The sequence below is a fragment of the Manacus vitellinus genome, unplaced genomic scaffold (assembly GCF_001715985.3).
Source record: "Manacus vitellinus isolate BGI_N305 unplaced genomic scaffold, ASM171598v3 scaffold_2_pilon, whole genome shotgun sequence".
Lineage (NCBI taxonomy): Eukaryota > Metazoa > Chordata > Aves > Passeriformes > Pipridae > Manacus > Manacus vitellinus.
In genome coordinates, this window is record NW_021940208.1 from 51,582,562 (window position 1) to 51,602,830 (window position 20,269).

The window sequence follows — 20,269 nt, forward strand, 5'->3', positions numbered from 1 at the left end:
AACAAAAATTTCCTTTTTGTATTCATTCAGAATATCTGAAAATCTTAGTAACTACCTTTCCTTTATCACAGGCTGAAAAGCAATATAGTCAGCTGATCATTTCTCTTCTCTCTAGACCTGTTTCTAATAAAGAAGGAAATGTAGATTAAATTTTGAAGCAGTGAAAATTAAAAAACCCTGACACCTGAAATGAGTAATCTAGATGAGAGTTTGATTTGAATTCAGTATGTTTCATCTCATTGGTTATAATTTGATGAGTGTGAATAATACCAGCTTAAATTATAAAATTAATTCCAATGTAGTAGTCCCAGAATCACAAAATCTTTATTTTAGATTGTTTGCGATAGTGGCAGGTATGAGTAAGGCTGTGAGGTGATAAAGGGAAGCCTTTGTCAGCAATCTATGGTTTGTGATTATCTCTTTATAGCAGCTTTTGCCTACTGCATTCTGTAGAACACGATTTTTTTTCATTAAAAATTCAATTTTAATTGCTTGCAAAGTTTTCTTATCCACAGATTAATGACAAGGAAGACTAGGCGATGTGTGTACTTTTTGTTCTCATATAAACTTCTAGAGAGAAAGTGTTTTTCCTGTTGTTGACTATATCACCCACCACATTTTTGATGCTTTAGTTGCTATATTGACACTTGCAACAATAAATGAAATAAAGCAATTGTTTTTCTATTTTTAATTAGTCAGTGAGCATAGCCTGCTTGTTGGAAACAGGAACACTGGATCTGATAGATACATATTCACAGATGTTCTTTCTTGATCACTAACAGTGTAGACAATCCTCTTGTTCTCCTCATGAAATAGATCTAATAGTAGTATGTTGGGTTATGAATCATATTTGAAATTGTACATCAGTTTTTAGGGAGTGTATTGAACAGTGCACCATACACAGTAACAAGAAAATGAGCAAACCCATGTGTCTACTTAAGCAAGATAAGAAATAAATTTTTATTCAAGAGCAGAAGTAAATAATGCAGTTGTGAGCTTCTGTGAAGATTTTTATGTCTCTAAGCTCAGTTCGTACATATCATCTTCCTACTCTGATTCACAAGTTCTAAGCTTTGGCTCAAAATTACATCTGAATTCTTATCCATATTTTTAAAGAATGCATGTGCATGAGTGTACCTGCTCTTGATATCTGTTTCTTAGATAAATGCCTCTCACTTTGTTTTATTTTTCTCGCAACTGATTTCAAACTTCTCTGTAGTCTATATGGATATTTTTAATATTCCCATATTGCTCCGTTTTGGCCAGGAAGGCTATATGGAGCACCAGAGAAGGCTCACCCATGGTCCTTAGCTGTCAGTCCGCTGCTGGCACAGCTGTGGCCTGTGTTAATTCCTACCTTTCCAGACAGTGCCCAGCCATTGTCTGGGGAAAGGTGTATGCCAACGACCACACCAGTAAGCAGATTTTCCTTTTTTTGGAGAAAAAGGAAAAAAAATGTAGGTGTTTGCGTATGAGCTGTGCTGGGCTAGGTGGTAGACCAGAGAGTAGTCCCTCTCTGTTCATATTTGTACAGACGATTTAAATTACTACTTTCCCAACAAACACCACAAATAACCTCTCCTATCCTTCCTGATCTTTCTAGGCACCAAAGGTTTTACACAGACATCTTAGTTTCATGCTTAAATATGTGCTACCCAAGAGGGAATACAATAGTGGGTGGATTTATCTCATATTTGTACATATCACTCTGCCCAAGCACATTGCATGAGTCCCATGGCTGACCCAACTGAGTAAGAAGATCCAGAGCAGTTTAAAGTCTTTCCTCTGGTTTAATGGTAGAGAAAGGTGGCTTTTTAGCTTAAGTATTAGAAATTCATGATTTGTAACTGAAATGTATTGAAATGTCTTGAAATTTTCCAAATAGTAAAACAGATATTAGGGCCTTTTGTCAGCCAGTATTCCTTCTTATACCTAGGAAAATATAGGTTTGGATTGGGTGGCAATTCTTCTAGCAAATCCAAAATGCTGATTTCCAGAGTCTAAAAACATGTGTTACATAACAAGGCCTGAAACTATCAGTGAAAATACACATTGGCCTGGAGTGTGGTGTTCACTTTACAAACTATGCTTTGATATGAGAGTCCTTTTCCTTCTTAAAGTACATCAATAGCTAATCACAATAAATATTCCTTTTAAAAATATTTCATATAGAACACTTCAAAGTGCTAGTTAAATTCTATTAATATTTTCCTATGTAATTTTCAACATGTCAATGCAAAAGATGGAATGTGGATGTGAGGAGACCATGTGTTAAATAGCCAGAAGCAGGAAAAATTCTCTAGCTCATTTAGTAAAATCGTCTAGAACAAAATTCTTACTCTTTCAAAGCATGCACCTTTTCAAGATTCATGTCAGTAAAACAAATGTATTGGATTACATTTCAAGGAAAGGAAAGAGGGGCTGTGGTAGCAGTAGACATCTCTCTCACTGTATTATATCCTCATTTAAAGGAAGCAAAGCTAAAACTAACTTCCAACATAAACTAAACTAAACTGAGTTATAAGATGGGAAAGATATATGCATTATAGAGAAAATATAAGAATAAACAATTATCAACAGTTTTTTGAAAAAACAAGAGGAACTCTAGTGATTTAAAAAAAAAATAAAAATTCAAAACTTTAGAAGACAAAACAGTCATTTTTATTAACAGACTTTTTACTCATGTAAGTCAGGCTGCCAAAACCAAACAAAAACACAAAAAAGATTTGAGATTTTATGATCTTTTTTGTATTTTGCATACCTATAATGTAGAAAAGAAATAGAATGATCTTATGTTTTTGAGTGGCTTGGGAGATGATTGAAACCTTTGAAAAATCATAGTTGCTAAGAGAAAGCTGGCAGACCAATCTCAAAGAACAGAAAAAACCCCCATATTTTTCTGTTAGTTTTGCTATTACTCTTTTTTAACATGGGACAGAACTAAGATAAACTGGATTATTGATGCATCATGGCAACAACATACATAGAATAAATACTTGAATACATCTAAATATCTCTTTGTCATGATGGCAAGATAGTATCACATAAGAATAAAATCATCTTTCATGTACAGAAGCATAGTTACAAAATCTGAAAAGGATTTAGTGGCAATTTTACTCACCTAAATAAATTAAATCTACCGTACCTTGTCCCTTTATGAAAAAAAATTAAAATAACACTTTCAAAAAACTGCATCAATCAATGCTGGCTTTATATGCCTGTATTCATCATCATGAATGCCTAACCAGATCAATCATAATCAAAATCTTCTTGGTAATTGTGAATTATTAATAATATGATAAAACATATTAATTGGGCAGATTAATTTATTTTTTCTGCTGTACTGTCATTCATTTTATTTCTACTGTACAAGTTTCAAGCCCATATCTGGAAGCAGAAAAAATATTTTATTACTTCAGTGGCTAGTCACCCAACACAAAAAACTAGTTTCATCAATTCAAGGAACAAAAGTTTCACAAACAAACCAGACACTAAACTGCATTTGCTTGTCAAACACTACATGTTATAAATGGGCTGAGGGTTACCACGAAGAAAGTGAGGGGTTTGTAGAGAATCTGAAGAATTTTGAGAAACTAAAAGGCCATATCATATGCTTTTTCTCTGAGGACATTATGAAGAACATTTATTTTTGTCTCTTTGAGGGGACTAGCTGTCCAGGTTTTGCCTCTTTTTAGGATATTCTGTGTCTCATATCACACATGAGGTTAGACCCTGTCTGAAGTATTCTTTCTGACCTTGAAAGGCAACCAGACAGAGTTACTAGTTAATATGATTACATTAACTAGAGAGAGGCCAAGAGCTGCTGCCCCCAGTGTGTACAGTATGTCCAGGTAGAACACTGCATTGACTGACCACGACCCTGGTCATTACACTAGCAGAATTATAACTCTGTGCAACTGTACAAAACTAATTTTAACTAGATGATCACTAAGGTTCCTTCCAGCCCAGGCCATTTTATGATTTTATGTACTAAGACTGCAAAAACAGTTGGAAGAAAAGTTGTATTTACAATCCATATAGACCAACAGTCTCCCTCCCTCCCTTTCTCATTCTCACTCACTCATGCAGGCACAATACATGTGATTCTGGATAATCTGATTTCTGTCAAAACAGACTAAGTCACACTGCATGAGAGGTATCAGTAGAGCATAATGAAAAAGCTCAATCAGTTTAATTCTCTGTGGATGACAATTCTTCATAGTTTTCAAGAGATTAATTCAGCTTGCCTCTGCCCCTTCCCCTGTTGTTCCTGATTGACATTGTCATCACAGTTCTTAATGAACATTGTGAAATTTCCAGGAAGTACTTCAACCATTTTCCATGAAAATTACTTTTTTTTTCCTCACTGAAGGAAAATTTCATGTTACTCACTGGGCTGCCAAAATAATTATACAAAAAGGAACATAGAAATCATCAAAAAGCTCTTATGGTGTGTAGATGTGGAGGATGGTGGGAGGGAAAGAAAGTAGGAAGTAAAAAGTCACAACAGAAACTTTCTCAAAATGGCAAATTTTCTGAATCAAAATAGATTTTAAATGCTTTGTACTGATGCTACGCAACCATATTCATGGTTGAAAATGATGTCTTCAGACAGAGAACAACTTAATTTCATCTGCCAGTTGGAAAGGAAGAGGCCCCTCATGAACTTGAGAGGCTTTCTGACCACTGACACTTCCAACGACATCAGGAAATTGTACCTTATTGGAATAAAGGAATTAAGAGTATTGCCTCAAGACAGTGTGATATGATTCCAGCTTAACTTCTCCCAAAGTCTGTGAGTATTTAGAGATAAATTCTGCACTCACCATGTATACTGAGGAGTACCTCAGGCTGTGACTAACTAATTAATTGATTTTTCCAAGAATATTCATGGAATAACCTATTATGTAAGCTGAGGTTTTTCAGCAGAACTCAATGGAAAAACAGCATTCATTTGAAAATAAATAGTGATGTGCCTTTCAAGTTTTGCTGTGTTTTACCCTAGTGGTCCCCAGCCCATGTTTACTCATTGACAACAGCAGTGAATAAGATGTGTATAGAGAGTGAAATCTGTTCCCTGTGAGCCTCAGTTTAGTGTGTGATTTTCTGTAACCAAAAGTAACCCTAAATATTCTAGTATACAAGATTTGCATTATTTGTTCATTAAAAGTTAGACTATATGCTTAAATGCCATGGGGTTTTATTTGGTTGGTTGGTTGGTTGGTTTTGTGTTTGTTTGGTTTTGTATTTGTTTTTAATTTTTGTTGTTTGTTGTTGTTGTTTAGAATCTAGGTGAATTGTTGCCTCTGTGGTATTCTGTGACATTACCACAACCAATAATGTTGTGTCTTGTAGGGTTCCCATTTCAACCTTCCTATGAAATATTTTAAAGTAGCCTAACTTTGCTTCATGTTAGCTTTTTTACTATTTCACAATCTTAAAGAGTAGAAATTAAAACCAGTAGTAATTCTTCATGAACTGAGATGTTGTAAACAAGAGTTTTGGAGAAGAGCTACTGATAAAGCTGGAAAATCTTCTAAGCCCTTGCTTACACAAATAAAGATACTCATTAATTCAGAACTCTGCCCGAACACTGACCAGGCAAAAGATGAATACATGAAACACTATATAGAAAATAAGGGCATGAGCTCCGAATGTAATTATGTGTTTTATGCAGCAATGAGGAACCTCGAGTACTCTTATTTCTTCCTATGATAAAAATTTTGTTGTAAAAGTCACTTTAAATGTTATGAATGCTATACAGCAGCAAAATAATGCTATGTCTGTGAAGTACAGTCTCTAAAAAAAATTATATTCAGATCACAAAGTATTATGTATTGGTTTGAGTGAGAGTACATCTTCTTTAAGAAACATTTGGATCAATCTTAGTTTCTGCTTTGTGCATCAGGACCTGAGATATCATTTCGTACAAGTAGAGATGTCTGATAGATTGCTTACAAGTGTACTTTATATAGACTACACAACCAAAATATAGATGGCTAACTGGTACAAGATCTGATTAAGTCTGACAAGGGTAGTGTTAGAAATGTGAACTCCCCCAGGAACTTTGTCAGTTTTGAGCACTGGGGCAGTCTGATTTCAGGAAGACTGCTGTTTGTAAGTATACTGAGGAATAAAAATCAGCTTTTACAGAGAGCCTTCTGCTCACGAGAGTTGTGGGATTGCTGTTGGCATTTCTCTTTTGCTGGCCTTTGTTCCTAGTACCATTCTAAGACTTTGGGCAGCCTCACGATAGGGCTGACTAAGCACACATATAGTGCGGTAACAGTGACCAGATAGGAGGGAACAATATCCTGCATAAGGTATCTTTGCCAGTGGATATCAGTGGTACCATCAGTGATTAAATGTTCTTCATTACATGCAGTAGAAATCATATAACAAGTGGGTTGCTGAAAATAAGATATTTCATAGAAACAGTCTTAAAATAGAGATTTTTTTTTTATAGATAAAAAAAATCTTTTTCACTTTGTTTCAGCACTACCAAAATGAAACAATTCTGACTGGGGAATTATTTTTCAGTAAGGTTCAAATATTTCTTTCCAAAAAAGCTATTATCATTCTGTTTATACAGCCAAATATTGCTCATAAAGTATTCATTTAAATACACATCACACTATTGAGTTTTATTACATTAGTATTGACTCATAGCTGTTCTGTTTTTGGAGAAGTTGTTTTGTACATGCATTCGCACCAACACCTACACCCACCATTTTTTTGTCCGGGGAACTTAAATTTTACTTTTGTTTTTGCCTTTTTCTTTTTAAATCTGATCCAGAATGAACACAAATTATCAATCTGAGCTTCCTGTAAAACAGACATTATATTTTCCAGTTATTTCGCTCTATGCACATTTTTAAAATTCCTTGGTTATAAGACTGTACCAGGAAATGAGAGTGTCTGTTTCATATTATAGAAATTTATGCCTGAAATTTACGGTAATTTTGGGAACTAATATGTCTGTTTTGTGGTTATTTCAACCTCTGATTTTGTTTCTATTTTATTATAATGAATACTTTCTGTCTCTTCATGGATGGAATATCATAAGATAAATATTTTAGTAATTATCCAGAAAATCTTAATGCCACCAGACGCAAACTACTGTATTAAGAGACAAAAGCTACTAGTGTTTCCTAAATTTAATAGATAATCTTGTTTCTTTCCCTATTTTACCCACTTATGAATAATTTTATTTGAAAGACACACACACACACTATTTTATTTGAAGATAGAGGAAAGGTAAACCAAGGCTGAAATTCATATGCCAGCTTCACTTTATATGCTATGTAACAAGATTTCTTTTAACCGGATACAAATGAGTGGAATGATAAGCTGTTCTGTTCACATCTATATTGGAAAAGATGAACAGAAAGATGCAAATATGCAGGCTCCTAATACAAATATATCTCTGATTATGGAGACATTACTGCAGAGGACATGGTATCAGTGTCTCATTGTTACTTTGGTAATCTTTAGGAGAAATTATATACAGATATAGGAGAAATCTATAATGTTTCTCTCTGCCAAAATAAACCAAGCTTCTGCAAGGGAAAGATATGCAAAAACCTGATCCACCAGTCCTGTCTTTCTGGTGATTAGCCATCCAATCAACTGGGGTCATCATGATGATTAACTTCACTATTGTTTTGTAGTACCCTAAAACCTGAGCTCGTCCTCTGTATCAGAATTCAGAGTTAGATGTTACTTAATATAGGAAAGAAACTTTCTTTTGAAGATCATAAACATCCCTTTGGGTGAGCTTAAAGGAAAATGAAGATTAATAGCTTATTACAGAAATAAGTAGTCTGTTAAAAAAGTAAAAAGGAGGCACTAGCTTTTGATTTGAGCTTAATATTATTCCATCTAATCAGATACTATATTAAAATGTTCCAATTATAAAAATAAAACAAGTGAATAATCTTCAAAGTGTCTAATCAATTTCCCTGGAAAATCTTAGGTCCACCAACTTCAAGTCAGCTCACAATGGTCAGGGCTTGTTTTAAAGTTTTACAGTCTTCTAAAATCACATCTGGATTCATGAACCAGGTGATCTGTCAAGTCTGGAAAGTATTTGTGTTCAGCTCTGCTCTTCATCATTTCTGAAGTGATGGTAGTTTGTGTAAATCAGCTCAACATGACAGTATTCAGAAGATTGATACTGCTGATTACCAGTGTATGAAGGAGATGAGAAGAGTCTCTCTCTTTATATCCTCTGCTTTCTCAAATTAAGGACCTGATTTTTTTTTCTGCCTGCAAAACTCCAGTGTTGCTCAGAAGAAAGAATCTCTTTTGGGATCTGGGGGCTTCCAATCAGCTTGCAAGAGCTGCTGCAGATTCCTGGCAGATAAGGGGACTTGTCACAGGCTGATGTAAACATAGAGATAAAAAAAGTGTCCTGTGCCTTGAAGTTCTCTTTCCGTTTGGAATTATAACTTCTTTAATCATAAGAGTTATTCAAGTTTGATGTTGAATTTTCATCTTGGTCATGCAGGAAATTGAGGGGCAGGTAGCGATCTCTTTACTCTTGTGACCAGTGACAAGGCTAGAGGAAACACAAGAAGCTGAGTCAGGGGAGGTTTAGGTTAGATATCAGGAAAAGGTTTTTCACCCAGAGGCTGCTTGAGCACTGGAACAGGCTCTCTAGGGAAGTGGTCACAGCACGAAGTCTGACAGACTTCAAGAAGTGTTTGGACAATGCTCTCAGGCACATGGTGTGATTCTTGGGGTGTCCTGTGCAGGACCAGAAGTTGGACTCGATGATCCTGCTGGGTCCTTTCCAACTCAGCGTATTCTGTCATTCTACGAAAGTTCAGTAAATAAGAAACAAAAGCTAAAGACAAGGAGCTGATGAATACAGAAGAAATAAGAAAATTTCTTAGACACCAGTGATACGACAAATATTTTAGAACCTGAAATCTATTCAAAAAGAAAAAAAACCCACAAGAACTCATAACTGTGGAAGGAGCCTGTTATAAGGTAGACTCTATTAATAATATCATTTGTATCACCAATGCAAAATTATTCTAATCATGGTGAATTGAATTTATTTGAAGAACTTTATTGTGTTGTAAACTATCTAGAGGCAAAGCAGATTGACCTTACTCTTTTCTCTAGACATTTCTGAGTGCAGGAACAGGGCCAGAGACTCCACTGCACCATTCTACACTGCTACACTCAGTGTCTTCAAGTTGTACTGCTTCTCCCCCTTACATTTAACCTCTAGAATGTTAGACCTCAGAGTTGTGTTGTTATGACATTGAAGTGAGACATCCAGACATCTGAAGAGGGTGAGTGATTGAACTTAAAAGTAACTCCCAAGGAGAGGAGATATTCCCTCTCCTCTCACAGGTTTTTTCTCACACAGCTCTCATTTGAAGCCACACAGTCCACCAAAAGCTGACTTGAACCCAGGTAACCAAACTTGGTCTGAATGGGAATATATATGACATTGCAGTCAGAGCCATGACAGCTTGTAATCACACATTTAATAAATCATATTTTCTGGGAGAGCACAATAAGCTCTTTGAGGAGTTCGTGAATAAGATCAACAATAAGCTCACCCAAGAACAGGTGTCCCAAGTGAGGAGTTTCCCCAGTCTGGGATAGCTCTGGAAGGGACTAGACATTTGCCACAGCAAAAAGACACTTGTTATCACAGGGAGTAACAGAGCAACAAGACAACTTTCATATACCTTTTGCTGTTTCACCTGCCTATCTAGTGATCACCAGCACAGAGTAAGCAACAAATTCTTCTCGCCTCTGATTTCCCAGAAGAGTTGGAAGCAGCGTGTGTCCATTTAAGGATTTGTGCAAACTATCTGCAGCTTTGCCCAAAGTGAAAACTTCCATCTCTAAGTCAGCATTCAGAGCTCTAACATCATATAAAACAGTATTTATGAGACTTCAAATTTTTAACCACCTTAGGAAGCCCATATTACTTTTTAAAAATTTTCTGCTTTCTCTGTGTAATCCAACCATAATATAGTTTGACAATCCCTCGAAAGCTTGTGTATGTGTTGTTTACTAGTGTACAAAACCCATATACCTCTGAAGTTTCTACTTCACAAGTAGTCTCATAGTTCATTGGTTGTTTTTTAACTTTTTTTTTACTGGGCTTCCCTTAGAAATTTACCTTGGAGAGAATTTGAGGTGCATTTTTAATTTTTTCTACTACATTTACTGATACACAAAAGTAAGTAAAATAAATTTAAGATATTTAAGACTCTATCCAATTATTCAAGCACTACAGTCATATACTGTGACATATCTGTAGACACAGATGACTGATGCTGTTAAACACAAAATTAAATCTCTGTCAGGTAAATTCTCCACCATTAAGAGCAATATTGAAAGCAGAGATTATTGCCAGATATTCTTGCTGGCATTCAGAGATTCAAGTGGAATTTCTGATAGATAAAAGCTTCTCTTTTGCTTAGGTAGAGCATGTTTGCTTCACGCAATTGTCAAGATATGAATTATACAGTTCTTTTCTCTTCCTACCTATTTTCATTCTTGTTTTCCTCCTTTCTTATCCTGCATTTCCAAAATGCAAATGCTTGTTTATTTTTCCCACTCCTTTTCTATGTTTGCAGTGGTCTGACCTGTTCTCACGTCTGGATGCCTGGCAGTTTTTGGAAGGAAAAAGTAGGTCTAATTCCTTCAAACCTTGTTGTGCTTCCAGAGTTTCCAGAGACGACCCAGGAGTGTCTCAGTGATTTCAGCCCAAGAGGGTCAGCTTTCAGCATTACTACACAGTTCTGCAGAAGAAATAGCTGATTCTAACAATATATGCAATGCATATGACACTTCTCATCTTCAAAATACCTGATATGGGATCAGTTTTGCCTGCCTAGTCCAGGGAAAAAACTTGTTTTATGCTAGACAGAGGTGGGAATTTCAAAACCAGTCATTTTAGGTACCCTTTTCAGCTAACAAAAAAGAAGGTACCTTATCTAACTGCATCATGAGTGTGATACTGCTCTTGAGAGGCTCTACTAGCAATTTTCTCCATGAAGAGAAATATCCTTATTTTTCCTCTGCCAGACTTCCATCATCTTTAATAGTATCTAATCTAAAATATAGGTTTTTATCTGAAATATGAAAATCCTTTCACTGCTTGATGAAGTATTTTTGTGGGAAACTGAATAAAACACTGTACCATAACGTGCAGTGTTTGCTATAAATTCTTTCTTTTTGTTTCTGTTGTATTTTGTGATGCTATCTCAATTTCAGGCATTTTGCTCAAACATCTATATTCTTGTTATACATAAGACATCAATATCAATTTACTTACTGCTAAAATGTGCCTTTAGAGACACTCTGTTAAATATGCTGCAAACTTAGAGAGAATAAGGGTATGTGGGGCTCAGCGGTTTTCATAATTCATTTGTATTCCTTCGCTGATGGATATGCAATGACAGTATCTGAAAAGATGCTGTGTCACAGAGATATAATAGAAGAGTTACATATAAATGAAACAGTATAAGTTTGTAATAAATACATTACATCACTCCCACATTATTTTTATGGAATTATATGTGTTTGACCTTGCCATTACAGTAGCATATTTGTCCTTTCTTTTCATAAGAGATCGCCTGAGCTATACAAAACTGGTATTTATGCAAGCTGTTGTAAAGAGAACTTTTTCTCTCTGAACAAATGTGTTGTTTGCTCTCAGATTTTAAAATATTTACTTCACTGCAGTTTTTCTTAAATGATTTCATGTGGTACACTGGGTCAAGTCTGAATGTTACTATCTGCTGACACATCCAGCAATTTCCATAGGTCAGAAACATCAGAGAAAATATTTTCCCCTTCAAATTTACTTTCATTTGTTGTTGTTGCAGCCTGTTCAGAAAATAGAAGGCAATGGCGGAAGACTATCAAAGATCCTGAAGTAAAACACCAGACCTGCTACCAAAAATTGTACAATCTCTCATCAAGAAAAATTAATAGATTGGTGGATTGAGAGTAGAAAATATTTTACTTTGTATTTCAGAATGATTCTCTGTCATCCAGAGACTCTCTGACAAGTAAACCACAAACATATTTGGAAGCTAATAAGTTGTTTAAAATAATAGTTCAAAGTGGAATAATAAAATAAAATGTAGACAGTGATACGAGAAAGGCTAGCCAGCCTCATCTCTGCAAAGGTGCATTCTCTCTCTAATGAATTAAAATTCTTCTAAGAAATAAAAACACAATCCTGATGACAATTTATTTAGCTTTTCAAAAATCCATTAACCAGGTCTCTAAAGAAAGGTAATAAACCAAGTTATTATTGTTTAAGAGTACTATACTGTCACATGTACAAAATGGGTAGGGGGAAACAAAGAAAAAACAAATCAATCAGATTTCACCAGTCAAAACAGTTAAAAGCAGAGTATCTTAGACTTTCATATATGCAATGTTTTGCTTATTAATGTATTAATGCATTAGAAAGAAAGCTAAAAAAAAGAAAACAAGTACACAGAAAAAAAATGTTAACAAAATCCAGAAAGAGAAATTAAAGTTGAGATGAACTGAAAAGTTGCTGAAGTTCAGTGCTGAAGAACTGAAAGAAATGAAACTCTGTGAAGAAAATTTTAACTACTTGTATACCATAGGGGATTTTATGTTCACCGTGTGAGGCTGGGAACATAATCTGGGTCTTGCTGTTCAGTGAACACTGTGCAGTTGCAGCTAGAAAAGACAGGTGAATTTACAAAAGCTGAGAAATGAGACAGAAAAAGTCTCCTGAACAACCAGTGCTACATGCTTACCTGAAATACTCCACCCAGAAAGAGATAATCCCACATCAAAAAGAGGCACAGAATTAGAGAAGAGATGACAGCATTTCCGTCACTGGGTCCTCTGAAGAAAGACTTAAAGACTGAGTTATGAAATTTCAGAAAGGAGAGGATGACAGGGAAAGATCTATAAAATTATGAGTATTGTAGAGAAGAGGACAATTTTCTGATCTTGTTGTTTTATATCCCAGAACCAAGGGGCAAAAAGTAATGGAACTGAAAAATCTAACTTTTGAAATAATAGACAGAAATATTTTTCCATGTAATGCTTGGGATTGGCAGTCATACATTAACATTTCCTTGAGAACAAGAAAGTAAGATTCAGAAAATGATCTTTCCAGGATAAGGCCATATGTACAGCTAATAGAGGAAAAGATTTTTGAAGACCTTTGGAGTGTGTTCACCTTAGATGCTTTGTAGCAGTGTACTTGAGCTCTTTTTGGAAAACCTCTGTGCTTTTCTCTGCATATATAAAGGCATTTATACTTACTTTAGGAGAGCTAGTGCATTACATACTTAAAATGCGGGTGTACTCAAGGTGGCTTGGATACCTTATGGTGCCAGCTGAAAGAGTACTAGTATAAATACAAAGTCTTAAAAAAATCACTTTTGGATTTAATGATTAGGAAATATATATGGTGTTGCTTATCCTGAAATTTCTGACTCCTTCCTACTCCTTCCTATGCAAAGTCTATTGCTGAATATTGTGGAAACAAGATTGTAGATGGGATGGTTTATTGATAAAGCCTGCAAGTAAGAGTTGTCCTGTCTTCTAGGGAATTTTCCCTAATTTTAGTGGACAGCAACTGTGAATAAATCATGTACTTGTTTCATTGATGTGTATCCAAAACACACTACAGGTTCAGAAGACCTCACGAGCTTCTACTCCTTGTTGAAAAAGCACTGAACACTCATATTTGTCGGCAAAGCCAATGGGAACCCTGCAAAAGCTGCCAATGGAAATGCATGGTCTGATTTACCCACGTTGCTTAATAAAATGATATAAAGTAAAAAGATGTGTTTACTATACTAAATGGAGAACTTAAATGCTTAGTAAAAGAAAAAAAAAATGAAAAAAATCCTGAAGGATAAATTACAAAGGAAAACAGATTAGCTGTTTTTATGCAAGTCCTTGCAAGACTAGGTCTTTTTTAATGACTTAATTCTCAGCTGAATTAGACCTGTGACCCAGCCTTTGGAATTGAAAGCATGGGAGAAAAGACTAATTGAGAATAAGGAGTAAGGAAGCCTTATGTCTTTTTGTGCACTACTGTTAATTTATTGAGTTAAGGTGATGGTACAGTCTAAACCTGGCTTGTGACCAGCTTTAGATGGCTTGTGACCAGCTGGAACATCAGAAGAACACACCATGTTTCCTGTGTGACATTCCCCCAGCAATGACTGAGAAGGAAAAAATGCAGAATACCATTGAAAACATAATGAAGATGGTGTAACAACAACAAACAAGATTTATTTATTTATTTATTTAAACATTAACATCTCTTTATTTAAAATTAGGCCACAGGTTATTTTTGATCTTAAAATTTCTTTGGAATTTAAACATTTTAAAACTTTTGAATGTATAGGTATTTTTAAGCATTCCCTGTCATTTTGTGATGATTTTTCTTCCTTAATCAACCCCCATTATGTCTGGAAGTTTTACTGTAACTCCTCCAAAATGCCTCTTTCCTAATGTACCCAACACAATAACTGCAGATCTTTCTCTGCTAGCTGGTGACCTACCTAATTATACTTTTCATAAAGCTGTATTTCTTCTCATATTGACAGGTTTTACTTTTTTATTTAAATTCAGATGCTGTCTTCATGAATATCAAAGACATCTTGGTAAGTCAGCACTGACAGCATAGTCTGTCATCCTGTACTGTATACAGTGGTATTTTGTGGAATATGGAATCAGAAAAAACCACAGAACTAAATACATTTTTTTCTTCAATCAGCTGATTTACTTCACACTAGGAATCTCACCCTTGCTATTAATGATCTTTACAATGGCAAGCCTGAATATTATCTTAAAAAGTTAATAGATTAGGGATCAGCTGGCCCAGCCTTTCTTGGCAAAAGCATAGTCTAAACAACATGGCTTAGCACCCTGTCTAGATGAATCTTAAGTATGCAATTCTGGGGAAACCATCACTTCCCTGGGGAGATAATTCCAATGGTTGATTGTTCTCATTGTGAAAAATTTTGCTCCTGTGCCTAACCAGAATCTCCTCAGCAGTAACTTGTACCCACGGCCCTTCGTTTATTCTCTGTGACTACTTGTAAAAAGGAAGTGTCCTGGCTTCAACTAAGGTAGAGTTAATGTCTCCTCAGTAGCTATTGTAGTGCTGTGTTTTGGATTCAGAAATGAGAATGGTGTTGATAACACACTGATGCTTTGTTTTCTATCCTAAGTCCAGGACTTTTTTCTTGTCTCATGCTTTGCCAGTGAGGAGGTACAGAAAATAAATTGGAAGAAAGCATAGCCAGGTGACCCAAACTGACCAAAGGGATATTCCAAACATAGACCATCATGCCCAGTATATAAAGTGGGGGGAGTTACCCAGAAGGAGGAGCTGATCTGGGTTTGGAAACAGGGGTCTGGCATTAATCAGCGGGTAGTGAGCAAATGCATTGTGCATCACTTGTTTTTCCGTTTTTATTATCATTGTTATCATTCACTATTATTACTGTATTTTATGTTATTTTCAATTATTAAACTGTTCTTATCTCAATCTACAAGTTTCACTTTGATTCTCCTCCCCATTCCACTGGGGTGGGGGGAGAAACGGAGGACTTGAGTGAGCATCTGTGTGATGCTTAATTTCCAGCTGGGTTTAAACCATCACAGGAAGTCTCCATGTTCTTTGTAACACTCTTTAAATACTGGAACATGGTGATGAGGTCTCTCCTAAGCCTTCTTTTCTCAAGGCTGACTCTCAGCCTTTCCTCATATGACAGGTTCCCCAGTCCTTTGATCATCTTTGAGGCCCTTCTCAGGACCCTCTCCAGCCTTTCCACAGCTTTTTGTATAACAGACACCAAAACTGAACCCAGTATTTCAGGTGTGGCCTGACAACTGCTGACTAGAGTGGCAAAAAGTTGTCCTCTTTAGCTGAATGAGGAAATAATACATTAAGCTCCTCTGCTCCTTTTCCTTTAAAGTTCTAAAAATTCTAAAGTTTTAAATTCCTTCAGAGTGGGTTAATCTCAGAAACCAGCCTCAGACATCTCTTTTTTTGGGGTGATTACAGTTTCACTGATTGACACACAGAATCCTTCATCTAGGCTATGAACTAGCTGTGTGTCATGATAATTCCTAAAGATCCACTCTCATGAATGCTAAAAGCTGCTTGGAAACTTAGCAAATCTCTCCTGTCTACTTTTTTCCTTCTTAGTGACTTATTTATACTAAATTAGTTCTCAATCATGCTGTGCTAGTTGATTTTTTTTCATTTCACTTGATATTTTACTTTCTTTTCCTTGTTCACTAGCACTAAATGCATTCATATTTAATTACTCTTTGCTCACAACACCTGATCAGAATCAGGGCCCAGTTACACTGTTTAAGAATTTACTACAATAGAGAAAATGCAACAGTGAAGCAGACTACTGACAAGTCTATACATAAAATTTTAAAAATAAAATCTGTTTTCAGTCACGTAGTCTCGATGGGTGTTAAAACACAACAAATCTAATTGACTGCAACTGAATTGATGATTCCTGCTTTCTTGTATAGAAAGCAGCCCTTACATAGTTAAAATGACACAAGAAAACTGGTCACAAAGGCAGAAACTCCAGAGATATTAAATTCTCACAAGTTTGTCAAAGTAGATGAATGTTTGGTTTCTATTGCTATGGTCTCAACATCGTAATAAAAAATTCTTTTCACTGCATTTGTTTCCCTAACTGTTACTCTAAATAAACAAGTGGTGATTTGGGGTATTACACTATGTTATAATCAGAGTTGACTGTGATCAGAATTGTTGTGACAGCCTCATTTTGGAGAATCATGATAATCTATTTTGAGAAGATTTCTCAGTAAACCATTATCTTGGAGATTACCAGAACATGAACTACACTCTTCTCTCCACTCCTGTGTTATCTGGATTAAAGGCATTTAGGCACTATTAGGAGCTATGTGGTCCTATATTGGTATCTGGGTGCTCTCTGGACCAGTGATAACAGGAACAATACATAAGGAAAGAGTCCCTGCATTAATCAACCTTCATGAAAATCATGTTTGTGGGGAATTTTGGGTTGGAATATCAAAGGATGACATGGGGCCAGAAGATCCATCTGGTTTTGAGGGAAAGGAAAAGATCAGAACATGAGCAGAATGGAGGAAAAGGTCATGGTTCAAACCAACTTGAAGAGCTGAATCATAGAATCACTAATTAAGGAAAAGACCTCTAAGGTCATCAAGTCCCACCATTAACCTAACAATGCCAGGTCCACCACTAAACCATGTCCCCGGGCACCACAACTACAGATTTTTTGAGCATTTCCAGTGCAGTCTGTTCCAATGCCTGACTACCCTTTCAATGAAGAATTTTTTCCTAATAACCAATCTAATCCTCCCCTGGCATGTGTCTGTGGAAGACTCCAAGTCTGCAATAGAGAGGCGGTTCATAGGATGTGGCCAGAGGGTAAGTCAAAGCTGAAGACTCCCTATGTCCTTCCATATGGCTTTCTGCCTGGTGTGAATACTGAAACACTGTACCTTTACCATTCAGTGTGGTAGGAAATACAAGATGCACAGTTCTGAAGCCTATCACCAGTAGGTGATAGACAGATTAGCTGTCTAGATGTATGTAAAGGATCCCAGGATAAAGTTCAGAAAGAAAACTTGTAAAGCTTACTGTTCTGACCACTGTTTTCTGCATCAGCAGAAACTCCTGGTGCCAGGAGTTTGTATGTGTTATTGCAAACTGAATAATAAGTAGGACTTCCCAGTCCTGTAGGATTTGGTTTACAAAGGGTCTTTCAAGAACTTAATTCAAACATGTAATTGTCAAGACCAGGAATTAATTTTTAATGTATTTTTAAAAGGTACATTCTGTTAACAAAATTAAACAATGAGGTACAAGAGAGAAGGAGAAAGAAAAGGCTAAAGAGACCTAAGAAATATAGCACCATATGGGACAGCCCCTCTCTCTTTCAGTTCATTCACTTCCTTGTATGCATAACTTCAAAATGTAGAGATATATTTTACTATCTCCATTCTACCCGGTTTGATGTCATCTCACTTCTGTTGTCTAAAATACTGTCACCAGAAATAAAGAACAACAAAACAGATTTCTTTTCTTTTTGGTACGATAATTGAATTATTTAAGACTCTACACAACTTTACTCTCTCATTTTGGATCTGTTTTGTCAAATATGTTTAAATTGGTATTTTTGTGAATCTCTCTTGATACACGTTGTGAAATGTAGCTGTCTCAAACACCCATCAGCACCAAATATCTTAGGCTGTGGTTTAGCTTTTGGAAAGGGAAGTGCAGGTGGAATTCATGCTTCCAGTTTCTAAAAGGAAGGTTTATTCTTAACTCAAGCAAGGCTGTACTTGCATTGCAGGGGTGAAAATTATATCTGTTAAAATGTTAATGAAGCATTACTAACTGGGCACTTCAGGGTCATCTTTTTCTTCAGTTTCTGTGCAATCAATAGAGACACTTTGGCTCCTATTATGACTCACTATCTACCCTAAGGATGCAGAGATTTAGAGAGATTATCCTCCGCTATATAAAGTCGTAAACTCCCATATTAGGGGATATATGTAATTCACATTCTATTGATAAACTGCTATTAATTCTAAAGCTATGAAATAGACCAAAATAAGTAAAGGAAGTTTATTAAAATTGATTTTACTGGGAAGTCTTGGCTTACATCCAGAGATCATGGCATGAGTGAATCACAGAATGCAATGAGATATCTATATTTGGGAAATGTGGCACTGTCCCTACAAAAAAAACTTTCGATAGGGAAAATCACCTATGAAATTACCATGAAATTTGGTTTTGGTTTTGATTTTTAAAAGATGATTGTTCCATTAAAGGGCATGCATCTGTGCAAACAAGTAGACTTTGTGTTCTGTGGATTTAGGTCTGGACGCAGGGGAGAGAAGTGGACAGAAACCATAAATTTAACCTTCTGCTAAATAGCTCAAAAACATGTTAGAATTTGGCCTGTAACAATATTACTGGTAAATTCTAATTCCAAAAAGTGCTGTAGCCACAAAATCAGGAACAACTCATTTGGCAGACAACTCTGCTTTTGAATTGAACATGACCGGTTAAAAGACATGCCAAGGACTTTGTGATAAACTGCAAAGTAATTTCTTGTCAAAAATTGCTATATAATTTCCCCCATCAGGAAGTCCTCCTTGTGAGATGAAGAAATAATTTAACTGTCCATCTTACTCCTGTACAATGAAATGTTCGAAGTAGGACAAAGTGGTAGTTGTTTAAAATTAAAGATTAAATAATTACACTGATTTATGCACAAAAAGAATGGTGGAGATAATGTGTTCAGTCTGTATCAGCTGATGACACACATCACAGCATACAGTATCCTGTCACATTCTAACACTGTATATAAATGTCAACCCTGCTATTTATTTTCAATTTAAAATCCATTAATATTAGCTCTATCATGCTGAGAAATCTTATAATGAAGGCAGTTGATTTTTTTTTTCCCTGAAGGACAGGGAAAGACAAGAACATATTTCAATGCAATGATGAACATGTCTCTTATTATTTTATTGGGAAATTGATTCATTCATCCTGTTCATATTTATGTCAAAATAGTCTATAAGCAAAGACGCATTGGAACTCATCACTTAAGAAAAATTGTTAGGAAATATTAGGGAAAAGTCAAGAACAATGTTTTTATTTTTATATACTCTAATACCTATGATTAATTTCTTTATTTTATGATTAATTGCTTTACCTGTATTCATCAACTGTTTGAATTGTTTTACACTTCTCAAAAGTTCTACAGACATTATTATTTAATTCTTTTGTTTACTGAACCACAGAACAAATCCCTGACTTGACCAATTGATTGGTTGATTGACTAACTGATTGATTTGTATTTCCTTTGGCTAATAAAAGATGGTGTTTTTGGAATGGTGTGTTTTTAAGCATATGCAAAGTCATGTTTTAACATTACCTATCCCAAACATTTGAAGACCCAAGACTGAGACTGAGAAAATCACAAAGTTATTTACTCTTATATAAAACAGCGCATTCAATACTCATGTTCACAAAATGGAGAATCAAACTAAGAATCTGATTTCAACAACAATTTTTGTGTGCAATAAGGTAGGTACTGAATGAAAAATGCTTTAATTGCAGAAATCGTCACTAAAGACTATATGATATGGTGGTATTGAAACATGTTTGGAGAATCACAGAATAGAATCAGTGGATAATCCAGATGGGAAAAGACCTCAGGAGATC

At 35.6% G+C, this 20,269-nt stretch overlaps 1 protein-coding gene across 1 annotated transcript in view; it reads right to left on the reverse strand.

Annotated features, from left to right (window-relative positions):
- FAM155A (family with sequence similarity 155 member A) overlaps window positions 1-20,269 on the reverse strand; it is a 452,344-nt gene that overhangs the window by 14,134 nt on the left and 417,941 nt on the right.